The sequence below is a fragment of the Lissotriton vulgaris genome, chromosome 2_1 (genome assembly GCF_964263255.1).
Source record: "Lissotriton vulgaris chromosome 2_1, aLisVul1.2, whole genome shotgun sequence".
Taxonomy (NCBI): domain Eukaryota; kingdom Metazoa; phylum Chordata; class Amphibia; order Caudata; family Salamandridae; genus Lissotriton; species Lissotriton vulgaris.
This window is the reverse complement of record NC_141687.1, coordinates 1,540,013,070-1,540,034,177: the sequence shown is the minus strand read 5'-3', so window position 1 is coordinate 1,540,034,177 and position 21,108 is coordinate 1,540,013,070. Positions and strand designations below refer to the sequence as shown.

The 21,108-nt window shown below is 44.2% G+C and overlaps 1 pseudogene across 1 annotated transcript in view; it reads right to left on the bottom strand.

The window, feature by feature from the left end:
- Nucleotides 1-21,108, bottom strand: part of LOC147732869 (uncharacterized) — a 212,401-nt pseudogene that overhangs the window by 24,024 nt on the left and 167,269 nt on the right. Inside the window, exon 8 of the transcript XR_015308690.1 lies at nucleotides 4,983-5,090. The product of XR_015308690.1 is annotated as an uncharacterized LOC147732869 (transcript). The remainder of the gene's footprint in view (nucleotides 1-4,982; nucleotides 5,091-21,108) is intronic.

The window sequence follows — 21,108 nt, the reverse complement described above, 5'->3', positions numbered from 1 at the left end:
ATGTACAATAAACAAATCAAAGAATGATATACTGATACAAGGTACCGGTGCAACCAAAAGCTGCATGAAGCAGAAATGACATTAGCGAGCAGCCAGAAATAATTGAGGTAGCTATCTGTACATTACTAGTAAGAAGAGTGAGGTTTGTGCAGGTTACACAAAATGTACAAAATACAAGTAGAGGTATAGTACTGCAATAAAAGGTAGACTCTTAGTCACATGAGGGTTTAAATACAAAGCTATGTCAAGTGTGCTATCTAACAAGGCCAGGTCTTAGGGAATGGTCGGATAGAGAGAATGACTAGTCCAAAATGGCCGCCCAAGAGGGAGAGAGACCAATCTAAAATGGCCACCAAATAGTGAAGATAGATAGTTAGTCCTCTTTTTGTTGTTTTGCTTTGAGAGCAGGGAAGTGCAGTTTCAGTTTCTATTCAAGCAAGTCCAGTCCCTAGCTTGCTGGAGGGAGTCTTATCTCTGCTATGGAGGTCTTGTGTGGGGGAGTTAAATTGTGGAGCCTCGTGACCAAAAGAAGGTACAGGATGGGATTTATGACTACAGTTTTATGGCTCCAGCCATTTTGAACAAAGGAAGTTTTTCAAAAATGTGTGCAAGCGAATGGGGAGAATAAATATATACTGCCAAGTGGCACCACCCCAGTCCTGGAGCCTTGGCAATTGGACTGAAGTTTCTCTGTTAGCCTATCTGAGGACCAAGCACAACCAACACAATCCTGTGCAGAACTGACACATCAACTCTGCTGTGAGAGTTCTACCAAAGCAAAGGACTCCACGTTGACCTCGCAGCATGCAACAGAACTACAGCTGTGCAAAGCTTCACTGACGCAGGCCCTCGCATCGCAAATCTCCCATCGAGGGCAGCCTCAACGATGACACTGGTTCCTACATTGCAGTCAGCCTTAACTTGCGACTTGTCCTGGTCCTGCGTGACCCGATATCCACAGTTGGTGCTTTGTGCTTTTTGGGGATATCTTCACTTACATTTTTAAAATTGGATATCTCTGGTTGTACTGATTGGATTGTTGTTGTCTTGGTCTTGTTTTATTTAATAAAGAATATATATGCTTTTGTAATGTGTTTTCAATGTATTACTGTTTGAAGTGTTGCACGAATACTTTATACATTGACTCTAACATAATCCTGACTGCTCTGTATCAAGCTACCAGGGGGTTGAGCACAGGTTAATTTAAGGTTTGCTTGTGACTTTACCCTGATAAGGATTGTGGTTTCTGCTTGAGTAGGGGTTTACTCCCCTCAACCAGCAATCCAGTTTCATACACTGGTGGCAGCTATGGGAATTGGACTTGTGTCTGTGCATATAGTAATTTTGTGTTACACTACCATCCCATATAAATAATTCAAGATCATGTTGAGCCTTTTTAAATTCTCTTTTCTTCTAAAGTTCTCTACCTCTTTGTCTTACCATGGATGTGGGAAGACTCCATGTGGATATCCTCAGCAGTGATGAGCAGCAGAAACTCTGCAAGGACAGGGGTCTCCGTGCAGGGAAAAAGACTACAAAACTGGACCTTCAGATAGCCCTCCATTCCTATGAGGAAGTCACTAGGATGCAATATGGAGGATCCTGAAGATGGGGAATTTGATTTGGGAACAAAGGATAACTGGCTGTGAGCTGGAGGACAGGAAGTCAGAAAGGGAGCTCAAACTGCAGTTGGTCAAAATGAGATTAGAGACATTGGAAAAGAAGGCTGGGAGGGCCTTGGTAGAAGAGAATGCTGCAAGAGCATGAGAAGAGCCTGAATGAACTAGAGATGAAAGCCAGACAAGTCTCAGAATAAAGCAATGATGGCAGCTTACCTGCAGTGTTTAACGGTGACAAGAAGGTCTGCATACCCAAAGACCTGGTGCAAACTGTGTGGTGGGGATGATATTGACAAGTGGATTGCTGCATGAGAGGTATCCCTGAGGGCACTCAAGATCCCAGAGGAGCACTGCATGGTGGCTTGTGGAAGCATAGGATTACAGTGGGGAGGGGGATACCTTACTTATACTAGTGGTAGATGACCAGACCAAGTACGACCCCATGAAGGCCATCTTGTCACCAAATTTAGGCTGACCCTTGAGAAATACCACCAGAGGTTCAGGGACATCCACAAGCCTCCTAATCAGTCTTGGGTAGACTTCTTAGATTACTCTTGTAATGCACTGAATGGTTGGGTGTGGGGCAGCAAAGTTGATGATTTTAGTGGATTTATTAATGTGATAGTAAGAGAGCATATGCTCAGTACATGTTTTACAGAGTTGCACCTAGTGGACAGGAAGCTGACTGCCCCCACGAAGCTTGCTGAGGAGGCAAAACTCTGGGTCACTACCAGAGTGTCCAAGAAGGTACCTGGGAGTGACACTAGGACGAGTGGGTCAGGTTCCTCTCAGCAGAGTGATTGGAAGGTTAAAGATGCTCCAGATTTGTCCCTGAGTAAGGTGGAGACAGGGTTTCCAAGTCCCGTCTGAGAAACAGGAGGGTGGTTCTGGTGGGCGGTGGCCCAGAGTGTCACGTTTCCAACCCCACTGCTTCCAGTCCAGGCACAAGCAGGGGGGCTCTGTCTGTTTAAAGAAACCACCAACTGGTGGGACCTCCTACAGGGATGGCCAATGTGGCCTTAAGGGTAATTAGTCCCCAGGGCCAGGTCATAGACCATGCCATGGACTCTGAGGGTGGGAGTCATCACCTTCACCAGGTGAAAGTGAATGGGATCACTGTCACTGCTCCAAGGGACACCGTGGCTATCTAGACCATGATAGTGGAAAGGCTAGTTTCTCCAGAGAAGTACACAGCAAGATGTGCAGGGTAACTCAGGCCCATGAGCAGGACCCTTTCCGCCCTATGTCCCTGGTATCCCCGGAGTAGGGTGGGGAGGTGACCCAGAGAAGGGTCATAGCTAATACCCAGACACCCAAAGACAGCATGCTGGAGAATAGGTTGCCCCCGGTGTCAAGAAAACTGAGAGGGATGGCTGCCCAGGACGTCCTGACAGTTCTGTTTTCTGGGGGTACCACTCACAAGCAAAGTGTGCGGGAGACCAGTGAAGGGGCAAGGTGAGGGATGACTCACCCTTGTCCCCTGTCCAACCTCAGGGTACAGATCCTGGGCTGAGTGGCCAGTCTCAGCTTGCCACCCCTGAACTGGTGGGAGGTAGAGTGGAAGTAGGGCACCTAACACCCAGGGCTGTTGCACCCACTCTGTGAAACCTGAGAGGTTAGAGAACCCTCAGGAGTGAGAAGAGAAGAGAAGAGAAGAGAAGAGAAGAGAAGAGAAGAGAAGAGAAGAGAAGAGAAGAGAAGAGAAGAGAAGAGAAGAGAAGAGAAGAGAAGAGAAGAGAAGAGAGTAATGGACAGAGAAGTGATGGATAAAGAGGAGCTGATGAAAATAGGAAAGAATATTGGCAGAAAGGATGAGAACAGGAAAGAAGAGGGAACATGCCAGTCACCGTTTAGGGTCACAGTTTAGACGACTCAGTTCAGTTTTAAGGTAAGAGCTGTACATTTCCGCTTTGGTCCCCTTAAATACATTGTACTCAAAGGACTGGCAGATCAATATTGATTGAACAACTAGCCACCAAATGACACTACAACTCGTCAACCTCAGAAGCTGTAGTCTTAGCACAGTGCAGAATGTCATTTATTAATAAAAATACTGATAAATGCAGCCCGAATATTGCCATAAACTCTATCACCACAATCATTACAACACTATGCCTATCACCAGCAGACTCACTACCACCATCTTTCCTTGCACCAGCACATTAGATAACCACTATTACCACTACAACCAACATCACCAGTACCATTTTTACCACTGCCAAAATTATCACCACTGTTGTCACTGCCACCATCACCTTTCTCAACAATATCAACATCACCACTATAGCTAACTTTATCACCACTACTGCTGTAATAATTACAATTACAGTCACTATTACCACCATTATTACCATTAGTACCATTTGCACCATTAAAATGATTGTTATCAACATTACCAACACCATCATTTCAAACAATGAAACTATTACCACTGCCACTATTATTACCACCACCATCAGTTCCTCAACTAGTTACAACCACCACCATTAACACCACCACCGATCCTACCATTACTACCACTTCCACCAATGCCAGTGCCATTTTGACCATCACAATTGCCACCATCAAAACCATTACCAGTACCACTTTAACCACTCTACCATAAGCACCACAGTCATCTATTATCACCCTTATTAATACCAAAATAGAATCACCAACACCACCACAAAATAAGGTGCGGCAAAGAGAGGGGATAGTGGTGAAGAAAGTGTGCGGGTAGTGGAGTAAAGAGAATATGTAAGTGAGTGAGGAAGAGAGTGAGAGAAAGGCATGGAAGAGAGTAAAGGGTGATGCATGAGAGAAGAAGGAGGTGGGGACTGAAGCATGAGGTAGAACTGGATGCACGGTGAGAGGAAGGAGAAGGAAGAAAGAGACAGAGGAGGCCACATCAGAGAAAGAGAGAGGTGATGGTGAAAGAGGAGGGTGAGGCAAAGAATTAGGAATGTGAGTTGGAGAGGGTGAGGCTGTAGAGGGTGAGAAGAGCAGGTAGAAGGTAGAGCGGAGGTGGAGAGGAGGATGTAGTGGAGAGAAAGGCAGGTGAGGTGTACATAAAATAGAGACAGAAGGGTGAGGCAGAGAGAAAGGAAGATGAGGCAGGGAGAGCAAAATAATTAAATCACATTGGTGTAACATTTTAGAAATAGAGTTAAAACTAGAAAGCACAACTCCAGCAGTACTATGAGTATGCAGCACATACCCCAACAAGACCGCCCAAAAATCCCAGACCAGCTATAAGACACCAGAGAGAAGTTAGGTAAATTCATTCATCTTCTTGGCCCACCAAGAATCTGAATCCTGAAGAAGGGCTTGGCATGTATCATTCTCTTCCAGGCATAAAGATAGTGAAACATAGTGCACACTTGCCTCTTCCGAGATGGTTTCAGTCATAATTATAGTCCACGGTTGACTCCCATTTTGAGGCAACTTCTGGAGAATCGTCTGTCTAAACTTTTCTGTCCAAGTTCTGATTTCCTAGAAGGAAGAATATAGACCTATTGTATTTATTATTTTCATATATCGTAAGCATCACCAGACTGTACCTTGAAAGTGCCCAGGGGAGGTGTTGTAATCGTGGACAACAGACAGAAGACTTAAACTCAGTCATGTTTACTTGCCTGTACGTAGTTGTGCAGTTGTAAGGCGCAGCTTTTGCCAAGTATGGACCACTGGTAAAAAATCGGGTGGTCTAACTCAGCTTTCCCAACTCCCTTGTATCTAAATAGAAACAGCTGAAGGTGATACCGGGGAAGTGACTTCTGGTTTTTGAGCAGGAGATAGAAATTTGTAAAACTACACCTCCACTACAAGGGCTGACAAACTGAATCTGCCCCACTCTACCACCATTTGACGGGTACTGTCCTGTCAGGAAATCCTGCAATTTACAAACAGTCTGGCAGCGTTTCTATTACTGCACCAGTCATTTAGAGAAATTACAACTCTTAGGCGTTCGTGAGTAATTCCCACCTTGCACAGCAACAAAGTAGCAGTCAAATCGTGAATTGCAAGTGATGTGGGAATACAGCAATCCAGGTGTTTCTCACCAGGAAATTGCACAACTAAAAGCTGGTGGAATTTGGAAGTGGGAAACTGGCTATAAATTAAGAGTTGGAGTTACCAAGAGAATCGGGTGGAGGAACATCAATCCATTTATTAATTTTTTACTTCTCAGGCGGTGCTCAGTGTGCAGCTCAGAATACCACAGTATTCCTGCTTCTGGATTTAGTGATACCCATAGGACTGGTAATTCTGTGTGTAGGAATTTCTCATTGGAGTTTACATACCACTTTAAATGAGGGTCTAAATATTCTTTTAGAAGATAAACCCCTTTAGATTTGATATACCATGACCCAATTCTTCCAGGTTGTAAGGCATGCTAATCTATATAGCGCATAACAGCATAGCCTGCCAGCTCTTTCTTTTCTAACGCCATTTCAGTAAGTAAAGTGTGTTGAAGTATATTATTCTTGCTAAGTTTTATTTTGACCAATGCTTGATAATATACAAAAGCTTTATCTAATAGCCAAAGGTAGAGAAGCGGGTGATAGCAAAAATGTTAATAGATATCTAAGCTGAAGGTAATAGTAATGTTTTTTTGCTGTGGTACTAGTTAGTAGTAATGATGGTGGTGGTAAGTGTGGTCATGATATTAATGGTGGCTATGTTTGTGGTAATAGCCAGGATAATGGGTAAGATAACTGTGTTGGTAACAACTGCAGGAGTGGTGGTAATGATGGATGTGGTAAAGGCGACAGTGGTAAAGATTAGGTAAATGTAGAGGTAGTAATGGTGCGTTTGGTAATGGGGAGTAAGTGTGGCACTGGTAATTGTTTTGCTGGTGGTAATGGTGGTGGTAGTAATGGTGTTGATGTTAATAGGGGTGGCAATAGTAGTGGGGAATATAAAAGCAGAAAAGCAGTAATGATCCTAGTGGTAATGGTGGGGGAGAGGGGGAGGATAATGGTGGCCATTGTGCTGTGATTAGGGGGTTGTAATTGAGATGGCAGTGATGTGGATAGTAATAGGGGGTAATAGTGGCTATGGAAGTGGTGATGGTGGCCAGGGTTATGGTGGTGGTGGTGGTAAGAGTGGCAGAAATTATTTTGATGTACAAACTGGGGTGGTGGTCATCAATGCCCCGTACAATTTCCCTATGGCTGAGACGGCAGTGGGAAGCTTGGGTAGGGGCGCTTGATGATGCCAGCTGGTTCAACTTAGTTACCTACATATTAATTTTATGACCCCTTTACGGCTTCACCAAGCTGGTAAGATCCCTCCGGTGACTGTACTTGGCCGGATGCAGATTCTTCTTCATGTGATCTGGTCATGCCTGAGTCTGGTGCCCTATTGGGATGGGAGAGGGATGGAGCTCTCTTCAGTCTTGTGTCAGTCCTTGGACCTTACTCGCAGGATTACGTTGCTGGGGCTGCTGGAGGACATGGGTGGGCAGAGAATGGAATGTGCCTTTGTTGGGGCTGCAATGCAAGTTGCAACACCGGATATCGCTCGCAAAGTAAGGTCTCCATACCCCCTTCTGTGGCGGAATGGTGAGGTGGGGTGGACTGGTGTGCTCAACAGAAATGGCCTATCTAAGACGCCCAGGCTGTCCCCTGAAACATGGGAAGATATAGGGCAAATGGTGGGACTGTCAAGGACTGGATGCGGGGAATGTCTAAGACTCAATTACGCTTTGTACAGTATCGTGTTTTACAAGGGAGGGCTGTAATCTTGGTTGTGTTTGATTGTTAGTGTATGCCAAAATCAGTAAAAGATGGTTGTAAAAAAAGGAACAAGTTGAGAATCCTCAGGTGGAGGGTTGGAGTGAATGTGCAGAGAAATGTAAAGCTTTGGGTGAGCAGATATTTTCAGGGAAGGATCCTGTTATTCTTGGATTTTATTATGTGTGATGGAAGAATGCTTATTTTCAACTTCTTGCTAATTGAATTGGTGACTGCTCTTTAGCGTTAGTGTTTCCTAAAGTGTATCATGCAGATGAAACAGATAAGAGAATAGTGACTCATGAAAGAAGTAAGTGTAGTGCTTCTCAAATAGCAGGGGAGGGGATATATTTGGTGCTATGATTCTTTTGTTGGGGTAGTTTTGAATGACCTAAAGATTAGAAAACTGTCTACATTGGCCGACCACCTCCCAAATAATACAGCTGGAGCAGTAACTGCTGTTAACTCTTAGCTTGCAGCAATAATGTGCAGTGGTTTTACAGAAGTGGCTTGCTTTAGATATCTTACTTGTGAAAGAGGGTGGAGTCTGCTGCATCTTACATGCCCAGCAGTGGTGAACCTATGTGCCTAACACCAGCCAAGAAATTAATTTGTTTGTTTAGCTGGGTCTGGTGGCTTAGTGGACTAATGCATCCACTGCAGGGATCTGTGTTTGACCTCATGGTTACAGGTCCAATTCCTGGTGGGTCCACTCAGCCTTTCATCCTTTCTGACGTTGATAAAATGAGTACCATTGAGTTGGGTAGCAATAAACATCTGTTATTCAGTGCCAAAATGCCCCTTTGGGGGTGAACATGCGCTTTACAAGTACTTATGCTATGTCACTAATATTTCTGAGCTTTCTAAAGATTTGAAGGATCTGTAAAAGAAAGGTGCCTACGAAGCAATAGGGAAAGGATTTTTGGAAGTTGGCATATGGTTTAGTGGTATTGACAGTGGATTGATAGGTACCCTCTAACTACTCCACTAATCATTGTGATTGCTAATATATGTCTATTCCTTTTATTTTATAAGGGGGGTAAAACTAATAACTGCAAAGGGTGGCTCAAAATCTAATGGGGAACAGCTGACAAAATTGAAAGGGAGGAAAAGAAAAAAGGCATAGGTGGAGCTTGAAGAGCTACAAAGACATGAATATGATGAATTACGTGATTCGGAAAGGTCCAGACGTAAGATGCATAAATCTACAACTGTTCTGTAAAGTAAGATTTCGAAGAGCATTATGGGCAATGTGTGATGGCTCCAGAGTCATCAGAGGAAGGATGTGAAGGAAATGTTTCATAATTTAATGTTTTGCACACATAACAATATAAACATGCACTACTATGTATTTACTGTGCATTTTTCACGTTTTACTTGCCAGTAGGTAACATAGGTAGCATATTAAAATGGCCAACGTCAGTCTTACATGTTTTCCATCTCATGAATCCTCTTGTTCATTTCAGGAGGAAAGGTCTACCAGCAACCTCGAGTAACGTATCATTTGTTGTCATTTTCTCATGCAATGGTTTCATTTTACACAATTCGCAAGTTACCCACTAACAAGCACCTAGAAGAGAACATCTTGGAACAAGTCTATCTTCTTATTGTGCAGATACTGAAGTTGAAGGACGATTAGAAGAGATTTCATTGTGTCTTAGCTTCTAAAAATAATGAGACTGTGTTATAATAATGTGCTTAAACCTGACTGACTCCTTCATGGCACCCGTGTGTGGGTGTAGCAATATTTTGAAACATGTTTAACTAGTGTAATGCAGATTACGCACTCAGATATGTTCCCAATTGCTAGATCGAACTTTACTTGATTCATGTATACTCGAATTCAGAGCCATCTCCAATGCTGACACTTTCTTCTTGACTTCTTCACAACTCTCCTGACTTTTATCTAGCTTATCCGACTAGGGTTTTCCCTTCGTGGGGAATTCAGGGGCAGACTTACAAGGGGATAGCGCCACCAGAACGACACTTGCAATATCCCCTTGGAGTTCTGGACTTTTTGGTTCCGTCCAGAGGTGTCAGGGAACAACACCCAAAGACCCCGGAGTTCCACCTGCCTTGGTGCGCAAATGAACAGAAACACGGGCTTCTCGATGGTGGCGTCAAAGACCAAAGGTTTATTACTGCAGGGACACAGAAGTCACAGAAACTACGCATGGGCAGTAACTAGGAGCCTGTTCAAATTGTACAAAGAGGGTTGCTCCTTATATACTAAATTTTGGCCTTCAGGCGAATTCTTCACATGTTGGTACATTCCCAAAACCTTTGTGTCATAAATAATAAATATTTGGCGTACACAGGAACCGTTGATAAAATCTGATACAAACATCTACGAAGAGGGGTTCCCACTAGTTCATCACAATCCCTTGTCAATATTGTATTCAAGAGCCGGACCGCCTCATCGTAAATTTCGTTACCTCCCCCTAATAAAGATTCAGAAAGAAAGGAACGGAGCCAGGTGTGGAAGATAGAAAAGCGGGATAAGGGATGTTTGTGGGTTGTAAATGGGCAAGGCTACCGGCTTCGGCCGCCTAATCATGATCGGGACAATGGACACGGGAAACCAGTTCAGTAGGGCTGGCCTCGGGCAGAGGAGGCAGCCTTTGTCGAGTCATGCAGCTACAGCGTGTTCTGGTTTAAGGTGCACGTGTCATAAAAGAGGTGAATCTCCGGCTAAGGCTACGTGTCCTTAATCGAAATGAGGTGATCAGAGGTTATTGCGTATGTGAGGGCAAGAAACACAAAATGGCTGCCATGATCTAAGATGGATGCCGTGGGTAGATCAGAAATATGTTCATAACAGGAGTACTCTTGCTCGTAGCATAGCGAAAACACCAGGATGTGCTAAATGGATCATTTGCGGTTCGCTGATACCAATATTATGTATTTCCGACAATATTGAAAACACAGGTTCAAATCGTCACGGAACCTCAGACCCTCCTTTTGCCCTTACATAGGCAATTACTCAGTCTATGTCAGAATCTAATTCTATGCTCATCAGGTCAGTGACGTGCTGTTGTATCATCATCCTTTCTTGTGCCTTTTCTCCAAACACAGGTGGTTTTCTAAAACAAGTTGCAGCACAAAGATTACACAGAGCAGGACCACACTGGATAATCAGGCAGCATGAGAAGAGGAATACTAAGATGACACCAATGACCATTAGAACCTTCCATCCCCACGCTGAGATCAGAGTCCAAAACCACTCCATGAAGGACCAGTTTCCCTTGTCTACGTGTATAGAGTCGGAAATCTTGTGTAGCTTAGAGATCGCCTCGTAGACTGTTGGAGCATTATTGGGAATAAAGACACAGCAGCTCGATTGGATCATTCTGCATACCCCACCTCGATCTGCAAGTATAACATCTAGAACCATACGGTTCTGCAACGTCATGAGTCTATCCGCCTGAAGCTCAGCTGTCAAATTGCTAAGGGCACCAGCAGTTTCGGTAATAGTAGATTCAACTACCCGTGTTAGCTGACGTATATTTCTACTATTGGCCATAGGCCCCCAGAACGGAAGGAAGCCTTTGAAGAAGTCTCCAGCTTCCTGACCAGCGGTATCTTCCTTGCTGAAGACACCTCTTGCTACTCTGGTTCTGTGGTAGTCAGATGAAGCAGTGTATGTTGGAGGCAACAATCGAGCAATATAACATGAACCTGAAAAGTCAGCAGGTAACCATGTATATGCTCGGTCTCGACAGATAAAGTAGGTACCCCTAGCAGTAAGGAAAGCAGGGGAAGAGTTAGCCGGAAACACATAAGTCTCAACGCACTCACTCCTCCCTAGCTGAGCTCTTGGATTTCTCCCATTACCTTGCAAACAGACCTGACCTCGGTGAGGTACGACCCAGATTGGAGTTGAGCTTTTACGCTTGCTTTCTCCCAAACTAAGACGATACTCTGAAGAATTCCAACTTAAATATACTCGCAATTCGTCTCTAGGGTATGATGGAGTATTATTGACGTCCTTGATCATGTCAATAATTCCCTGGACTAAGGCTTTGTTGGCAGAGTTATATTTAGTGGAACGTGGTGGACGCGGAGGATAGGTTTCAAGGGCATAAGCAAAGATGGTTTGAAGGGCCTGAAATGATCCATTGTAGCTGAAAGGCAAAACCAGATAGGGAATGCCTTTATCCATAGTGTGGGGTATCAAGCCACACACCCAGCAGTCTGTAGTGTTAACTACCAGTTGGTGTTGGTGCAAGAGCTGTACAAAAGTGTTATTAATGAATTCTGAGCGTCGGGCTTGCTCATGTTCAGGAAACGAGTGAAAAGAGTGTATAGAGGAAACAGTAGAAGTAACAGGATTAAGGGGAGGTACTGTAGTAACTGGCACAAAAATCAAACTTATGCCAAAAACGATTCCACCCACCAACGTTATCAAAACAATTAAAAATGAAATGGCACATTGCATCAAAAAGCATTTGCTGTGAAGGATTCTGTAAAGTCTGTTTTTGCGAACATAAATCATATTTTCTCGTTGCAGCTCAGGAAGCTCCATCTTCTACAATCCGCTCGCGACCACTGATGATGTGTACGTAGATGAAAATGCCTCTATCAGTCCTGGGAGTTCCCAGAACTAACAGAAAGATCGACCTTGTGTCAGACCCCCGCAGATTCAGCTAGGTACACAGCCACGACCCTACGGCTACCCAGACGGCAAGGCAATTTTAAAAACAATAAAACAATAGCAAACTTCCTGGCTGGAGGCAAAAGTTCAATATTTCAAAATATCACAATATGCAGTTGCCTGCTTTATTTGTCCATTTTACGGTTTCGTAAATTATATCTTTGCTTCGCAGGTACTGTTTGATCGGAAAATAGCGTATCACTGGTGGCTGTTGCAGTGTTCAAGTTCGCAGATGACAGAGTTTTTTCTGATGCAGGAGACAAATGTTCAGAGTTCAAAGGAGTCTTTTCAGGAGGAGAGTCAGATTTCGGAGTGTCGGTAATCAATTCGGCATCGCTGAAAGGGATGAACTTTGGCGTGCGTTCAGACTCGGAGGCACCAATTCCCTTCTTCACCCAGTCGTCGTAAGGAAGTGGCAAAGGTACACGCTTAACATGGGACGCGTGCACCCAGTGCTTGCGACCGACTACACGAACCGCTGTCCTTGTTGCAAGCAGGACCTGGAAGGGGCCGATGTATCTGGGCTGAAGATTCTTCGTCCTCGCGAAATTCCTGATAACCACTTGATCTCCAGGTTTCAGCTGATGCCCTGGACTCTCCGGAGGTTTTGGTAAAGCATCGAAAACCTGTTGGTGAATAAGACTCAATTTAGCAGTCAAGTCGTAAAGGTAGTCTATCAACATAGGATATTCTAGAGAACAAAACTCCTTAGGCCTCGGCACACCCCAAATATTTGCCGGGCGGCCAAACACTATCTCATAAGGGCTAAGCCCCACTCTAGAATGTACAGTTGCTCTTGTTGATAACAAAGCCAAAGGAAGTGCGTCTGGCCAGGCTAAACCTGTGGATGCTTGTATTTTAGCTAGTTTCAGCTTGAGGGTGCCATTGTAACCTTCCACTAAACCAGCAGACTGGGGATGGTTCGCACTGTGAAACTTTTGTTTCAGACCTAGGCCGGCACACACACTCTGCATAACTTTCCCTATAAACTCACTTCCGTTATCTGACCATACAATCCGTGGCATTCCAAACCTAGGGAAATATTCTTTGAGAAGAATTTTGGCAGTTGATAGGGCAGTATTGTCCTTTAGTGGGTATGCTTCGATCTACCTGGAAAAAGCACAGACTACCACCAGGACATATTTCAAATTATTACAGCGATCCATGTGAATGAAGTCTAACTGAATCACTTCAAAGGGGCAGGAAGGAGGAGCGAAGTGACCAGCAGGAGTTGGAGTTCCCTTGCCCGGATTATGCATCAGGCATACCATACAATTTTTCACCACTCTCTCTGCACACTTACTGATCCCATCATTATTCCAGACTGGAGCCAACATCTTACAGATTCCTTTAGAACTTATATGCGCTACTCCATGCGCCATTGTCACCACTGCAAGCACATACGCATCAGGCAACATCCAACGCTGCTGTTCTGTTAAATCAATCCAACACCCATTCGAATCCAACTTGCCCGTACTCTCTCTCCATACACGTTTCTCTTCCTCAGTTGCTTCTTTCTGAATCTCTTTCACACTTTCCATTGTATCCTCACACATTCCAGATTCAGCAATCCATCTTGCAGATGTAGCAACATACATTCTGCTCATCATATCTCTAGCTGTCTGTTTAGCGGTCTCATCAGCAAAAGCATTTCCACGACCAACATCATCCGTGATTGCTTTATGAGCACTGCACTTCACAATCGCAACTTCAGTCGGCAAGGTTAGAGATTCCAACAAGTCGTTAACTAGCTGACCATGTTGAATCTTAGTCCCATGGGACGTAATGAAACCTCTTTCTCTCCACAAACGGCCAAAACTATGGGCCACGCCAAATGCGTACTGGCTATCTGTAAAAACATTCACTCTCTTTCCCTTAGCTAAAACACACGCTCTGGTTAAAGCTATTAATTCTGCAGCTTGGGCAGAATTCTGACTCACTCTTGCAGTCTCCACAATCGTCTTCAAAGTCGTTACTGCATAAGCAGCACTCACATCCCCATTCTCCAATTTAAAACATGACCCATCCACATACAATGTGCCATCTGGATCTGATAATGGAGTATCCTTTAAGTCAATTCGTCCTTTTGTCTCTTCCTCCGTTCTAAAGCAACAATCATGTGGCTCGGAATCACTCGACTCTTGATTAGCCGGCAACAATGTTGCTGGATTCAATACATTACATCTTTTGATCTGAATATGACTCGCTAGTAATGTCAGCTCGTAACCAGATAGTCTTGCACTAGTAAGGTGTTGTGTCTTTGTTCGATTCATGAGTGTATCTACCGCATGAGGAACCATGACCACTAGCATGTTGTTCATCACCAAACCAGCAGATTGTCGAATGGAAGCCGCAGCTGCCGCTGTAGCTCTCAAACAACTAGGTAACGCTCTAGCTACCGGATCTAATGTTGATGAAAAATACGCACAAGGGCGTTGTTTATCACCAAACTTCTGTGTCAGAACACTCAACGCGCAACCTTCTCTCTCGTGAACGTAGAGCGTGAATGGCTTACTGTAATCAGGTGCACCCAATACAGGAGCTGAACACAATGCTTTTCGTAATTCAGTAAAGCTCTCCTGACATTCATCAGACCATGGCACTGGACTCGGAACATTTTTCCCAGTCAAAGCTACCAATGGTTTCGCTAAAAGAGAAAAATTTGGGATCCACGGCCTACAGTAAGAGGTAATACCTAAAAAGGCACGTACTTCTCTCTGTGTGTGTGGAATACTCATCTGCGTAATTGCTTTTATTCTCTCTGGGGTCAACTTCCTTCCCTCCTTGGACAAGAGATGACCTAGGTAGGTCACTTCTTGGCAGCAGTATTGCATCTTTGAAGGTGATACCTTGTGATTCAAATTAGACAAGTGATGTAATAACGAAACTGTAGCTGCTTTGCAAGTTTCCTTGTCATCGGCAGCCACTAGAAGATCATCTACATACTGTACTAGAGCAGAACTTGGAGGAAGGACAAAGGAATCTAACTGGCTTTTTAATGCTTGACTGTAAATAGATGGGCTCTCACAGTAGCCCTGTGGAGCGCGTTTAAATCTGAAACTGCGACCTCCTAGACAGAAACCGAAAATATCTCTGCTTTCTTCGGCTATCGGAATGCTGAAAAAGGCATTCTTCAAGTCGATAACTGAAAACCAAGTAGCTGTAGCAGGAATCAATGTTAACAAGGCAGTAATGTCTGGAACCACAGGAAACTGCGGGACCACAATCTTATTGACTTCTCTGAGGTCGATGACAAACCTATACACTGGAGGCTTTGTAGGATCAGTTCGTTTCAAAATCGGTAATACAGGACTATTACAAACATTTCCTCTAGTTTCTTCAACCACACCTTTCTTAATCAAATCTTGCACAATAAATAAAAGTGCACGCTCACCTTCACTAGATATTTTGTATTGCGGAATTCTTGGAAATTTTACATTGGCTTTCAAAGTTACTACATATGGTGGTATTTCTAAAAGGCCTACATCATTAGGACCAGTCGCCCAAAGAGAATCAGGGAGTGAACGCAGTTCTGGCGGGAGTGCATCCATTGACAAGTACATCGGAGAGGTGATTCTTTTACCCAATGTAAGCTGTACCCCTTCCGGAGAACAGTACAATGTCGCATATAGTCGTTTTAACAAGTCTAAACCAAGCAGATTTTCATTACAACCTGTCGTCAAAATCAGGGGTGCTTTCAATTGACACGGTCCAACAGAAATAGACAAAGGACCAGATATAGGGTTGTAAACAGGGGCGCCTGAAAAACCTACAGAAACATTTGTTGAGCCAGACAAAGGTGCGCCAGGGAGTTTCGCATGAATGATAGAACTTTTTGCGGCACCAGTATCCAACAGAAACGGTTCGACCACACCTGATGTTGCTACTGCGACATAAGGCCCACTCTGATCCACTGGAACTGATACTACTCCCTCTCTCTGTCCATGGCTGTCCTAGTACCCATTTTGCTGAAATCCCTCATCCACTTCACAATAGTCTTCAACAAGATATTGTTGAGATCTATTTTGCTGGGCTGACTGTCCATTTCTTTGATCAAAGTGATTGGAAGGACGATCATTCGTCTGTGGAGGCATAGCACCTCGCCCTCGACCTCTAGAATTCTGCACAAAACCACCGCGACCTCTCTGAGCTGCTGCTGCATTATTTTGCGCTAAGACTGGACATTCATTCTTGTAGTGACCCTCTTTCTTACAGTACGCACACTGGTTCCACTGATATTGAGGCCTCGTTGAACTATAATCTGTCCTTTGATACGAACCCTGTTGCGTGTTAGTCTGATTCGTGCGAGGCGGATACGCTTGTTGCAAAAGAACTTTAGTCTTTAAATCTTTCGTTTTCTTGTCTGATTTTTCTTTTTCCTCTTTATCCCTATTTTCGTAATATTGTGCAGTTGCAAGTATTTGCGCAGTTGTAGAAACAGCCCACGCACTCTCTGAATCCTTTAATTTATTGCACAACTCAGGTAACAAATTATGCACAAATTTATCGACAAACAGTCTCTGTCCTCCTTCTGTACTCATATCCTGACCACTATGATCTACAAAAGTCTCTTCGAACCTCGTGAAAAAGTCGGAGACACTTTCGTCTTTCTTCTGCCTGCATGCAGATAACTTGTCCCAATTAACACGCAATGCGGGCATCAGAGTCTTCATTAAGTCTATTATTCTACCTGGAAGATTAGCAATTAGGGGTTCGGGTTTTGCACCACCCGTTTGCTGACCATCCGCTGCAGTGATAGCTGCCCAATCACCACCTAAAGCAACTTGATGATCCTCCCTACGAATTTTAGCCCAGACTGGTTGCGGAACTACATTGCCAAATAACATATCAATGTCTGCTAAGTTCATTATACAAGCCTCAACTGTCTGTGTTAATTCCTTGTAATATCCAGCAGGATTCTTACGCGGATCTGGTAAGGCCTGTTTTACTGCTAGCACTTCGGCTCGCTTCCACGGAATGTGTATCCATACTCTCTGGAATTGTGCCGGAGCGGCTACAACACCATTAGGAGCATCAGCTTGCACAGCTTCGCGCCAAATCGGAGGAACTTCCCTCATTGGATATTGGCGACTCAACTTCGTCTTACCTTTCTCTAAATCTCTCGGTGAGCGAAGAGATGGATCATTTCTAAAACTCAAGATTAGTTCCATCGCTTCTTCTATATTTTCACCTACTATCATACCAGCAGCAAACTCTTTCTGAACCTTAATTAAGTCTTCTAAATTCGATTCAACATCATCTTCTTCTATCTCCTCACGTAACAACGAGCACATCTCATCAAAGACATACCGTTGCGTTGGTTCCTTCCACTGCATAAATGTATCTAACACATCTCTCGTACTATATCTCCTACTCTTCGAAATCCATCTGAGAGCCGTGGAATCTAAAATTCCCCGTTCCTCAGTGCTTGGATGCTGACTACGTCTCTGAACAGAATCGGAAGTAGGAGTCTTAATTAAGGTTTTATAGAAAGGAGACAGCATATTAGACACAGAATCAGTGATTCTTCGACAAACAGAAAGTGGAGTCAACACACTCGCAGACGTAGAGAACACAGTAGAGGTAGGAACAGATAGCGGAACAGTAGGAGTATCGAGAAAAATAGTTTGTGGAACAGTAGGTGTAAGCGAGACAGATACAGGTATAGAAGTCGGCAATCCATGAAGAGGAGGAGCCGTAGGAACATTCACATTAACCACAGGAGGTACAGGAACTTGATTCTGAGGGGCAGGAATACCAGGTTGTCCAGCAACCGGTAATTGAACATTTGGTACAAGTGAAGCCGTAGCACCTTGTGCATACGGTGGAGGTGACCGTAACAGATAAGACAACAGAGGATCGTTTTCGGGGTCCTCTAGTATCTTGGCTGTTTTCGATGGCAAGGCAGGATAGCACTTGTCGATCGCTAAATTATGCTCTCTAATGGCCACCTCTATGGCCTTCTCACACTCGTTGTCTTGCAACTGTTTAGTTGCTTGCTCTAGAGTAAACTCTTCTTTCTCTTTCTGTTCTTTCCTTAACCTCTTAATTTCTCTCTGTTTGGATTCCTTTCGCCAGTAACGGAAAGAATCAAACATTGCCGGCCGGGCTTTCTTCCTAAACAATTTTGCTTCTAAATTATCAAGAATTTTGGGTTCAAAACTACCATGCAGTGGCCAACTAAGGACACCATCTTTCTCGGTGTAGCGGACCCACACCTCATTATAAGATATAGGACCCACACCATGTTTACAGTACAAGTCATATAAGGGAGTCCCAATCGGAGGAACCAGACATGAGTCCTCCAATCGTGAGTCACTGTTGCAACCGAAACAAGACAACATACAATTTCTCCGACTTACCATTTTCCAGTCCGGAACACAAAACAAACAAAACACAGAACAGATATGTGCACCTGAACCAAGAACTTTTAGGCCTACCAAAACCAAACTGATGTATCGATACCCAAACTGAACCAAATAGATTATCGTAACCAGAACAACCAGTGATAATCTTACAAAACTAAACCAAACCAAGAACCAAAAAGGATTTTAACAACCCTCACGAAGTAACCAGCTAGCTAGCAACCACTAAATACTTAACTGAGGCACTGAAGACGTCACCAAGGAGAAACCCGTCACGTTTTGCTGTACTAAGGGCTGCACCTCGGGTCCAAGACAGGGCGACGGTCAAGGCAATGGCCCACTGCAGCCGTCCTGAACGGGAAACCCTCGTGGAAGAGAACTTCGGGCCACTTTTGCGATATGCCGGGATCGATGAAGTGGGGCGCCTCCCTCAGGAATCTTCACACGAAGCTTCTCGAACTCTTCAGGCTTTTGGACCGGTACCGAATGACGTCGCCCCACGTGGGCGCCAATTGGAGTTCTGGACTTTTTGGTTCCGTCCAGAGGTGTCAGGGAACAACACCCAAAGACCCCGGAGTTCCACCTGCCTTGGTGCGCAAATGAACAGAAACACGGGCTTCTCGATGGTGGCGTCAAAGACCAAAGGTTTATTACTGCAGGGACACAGAAGTCACAGAAACTACGCATGGGCAGTAACTAGGAGCCTGTTCAAATTGTACAAAGAGGGTTGCTCCTTATATACTAAATTTTGGCCTTCAGGCGAATTCTTCACATGTTGGTACATTCCCAAAACCTTTGTGTCATAAATAATAAATATTTGGCGTACACAGGAACCGTTGATAAAATCTGATACAAACATCTACGAAGAGGGGTTCCCACTAGTTCATCACAATCCCTTGTCAATATTGTATTCAAGAGCCGGACCGCCTCATCGTAAATTTCGTTACCTCCCCCTAATAAAGATTCAGAAAGAAAGGAACGGAGCCAGGTGTGGAAGATAGAAAAGCGGGATAAGGGATGTTTGTGGGTTGTAAATGGGCAAGGCTACCGGCTTCGGCCGCCTAATCATGATCGGGACAATGGACACGGGAAACCAGTTCAGTAGGGCTGGCCTCGGGCAGAGGAGGCAGCCTTTGTCGAGTCATGCAGCTACAGCGTGTTCTGGTTTAAGGTGCACGTGTCATAAAAGAGGTGAATCTCCGGCTAAGGCTACGTGTCCTTAATCGAAATGAGGTGATCAGAGGTTATTGCGTATGTGAGGGCAAGAAACACAAAATGGCTGCCATGATCTAAGATGGATGCCGTGGGTAGATCAGAAATAGGTTCATAACAGGAGTACTCTTGCTCGTAGCATAGCGAAAACACCAGGATGTGCTAAATGGATCATTTGCGGTTCGCTGATACCAATATTATGTATTTCCGACAATATTGAAAACACAGGTTCAAATCGTCACGGAACCTCACCCTTCTCCATTTTTAGAACAGCGTTAAGCCACTTAACATGGCTTAACACCACCTTGTAATTGAGGCCCCTTCTTACACTTCACTTAAGAATAAGGGGCATGAAAGGAGTGTTGCAGTAGGAATTCTACAGCAACACCCATTGCTTTTTGACACTGCACCATATTTACAAGGAAGGGGCAGCGCCAAAAACTAAGGCCGGTTAAAACCTGGTATTAGAATTGTGACAAGAGGAGAAATTATTCATCTCTCCTCGTATTTTGCTATTTCTATGTGTGCTGCATTCCGAGGCACACATAGAAACAGCAAATTACCTTTAAAGATTGTTTATGTGCAGGAAGGTGTTCCTTCCTGCACATAAACAATCGCCCCTGCAAAGGAGGCACCTGCCTGCCCTGACGCTAAGCAGCTTTTTTTTGGTGCTTTTATTTTGCTTTTTTTTAATTTCTTTATAGTAAAACAAGGCATTAATAAATATACAGGTGCTTAGTACAGAAGAGGGTCGCTCACAAATTCAAAATGTGATACAATAAATATTGGCGAGAGGGGGGGGAGCACAGATATAAAACATATTAACATGTAGGGGTCATGGGGAAAGGGGGGCATCAAAGACAACAGTTGCAGGTGGTACACAGATATTTCCTCTGTACTGATTCCATGGACCCCAGACATTATTCCACTTCCAGGGGCGACCTCTGGCCAGATAAACAGTTTTTTCACAGAACATACACCAATCCATACTTTCCTTCCACCCCTCTATCGTAGGCGGCCTTTCAGATCCACAATGCTGTGCTATATTTCGCTTAGTTATCATGGCCCCTAGAGTAACCCACTGAGTTTGCGCAGTGTTCAGGTCCATCGGCTCCAAAATATTCAATAGACATCTCCTTGCTTCCGGCAAGAGAGCCACACCTGTTACTTCCTGCATAACATCATGGACAGTACCCCAGTAGTCTACCATATATCGACATTCCCACAGGATATGAAGAAACAAACCCAATTGACCACATCCACGCTTACACAGACCTTCCTCCGTTAAACCCATTCTAATCAGACGTGGACCAGTGACATAAACCCTGTGTAGTATTTTCAACTGGACGAGCCTCAGTCTCGCCGGAATCGCAACTTCTTTTGGGGAAGAAACTGCAGATTGCCAATCTTCGTCGTCAATTTCAATACTATCTCGCGTCCCTTAAATCTACTAAAAGATCAGCTCTGTGATTTATCAGTTTTTTGTACATGAGAGAAATGGTGCTATCAGGCAGATGCCCATCTAGTATTCTGTCTTGCAATGG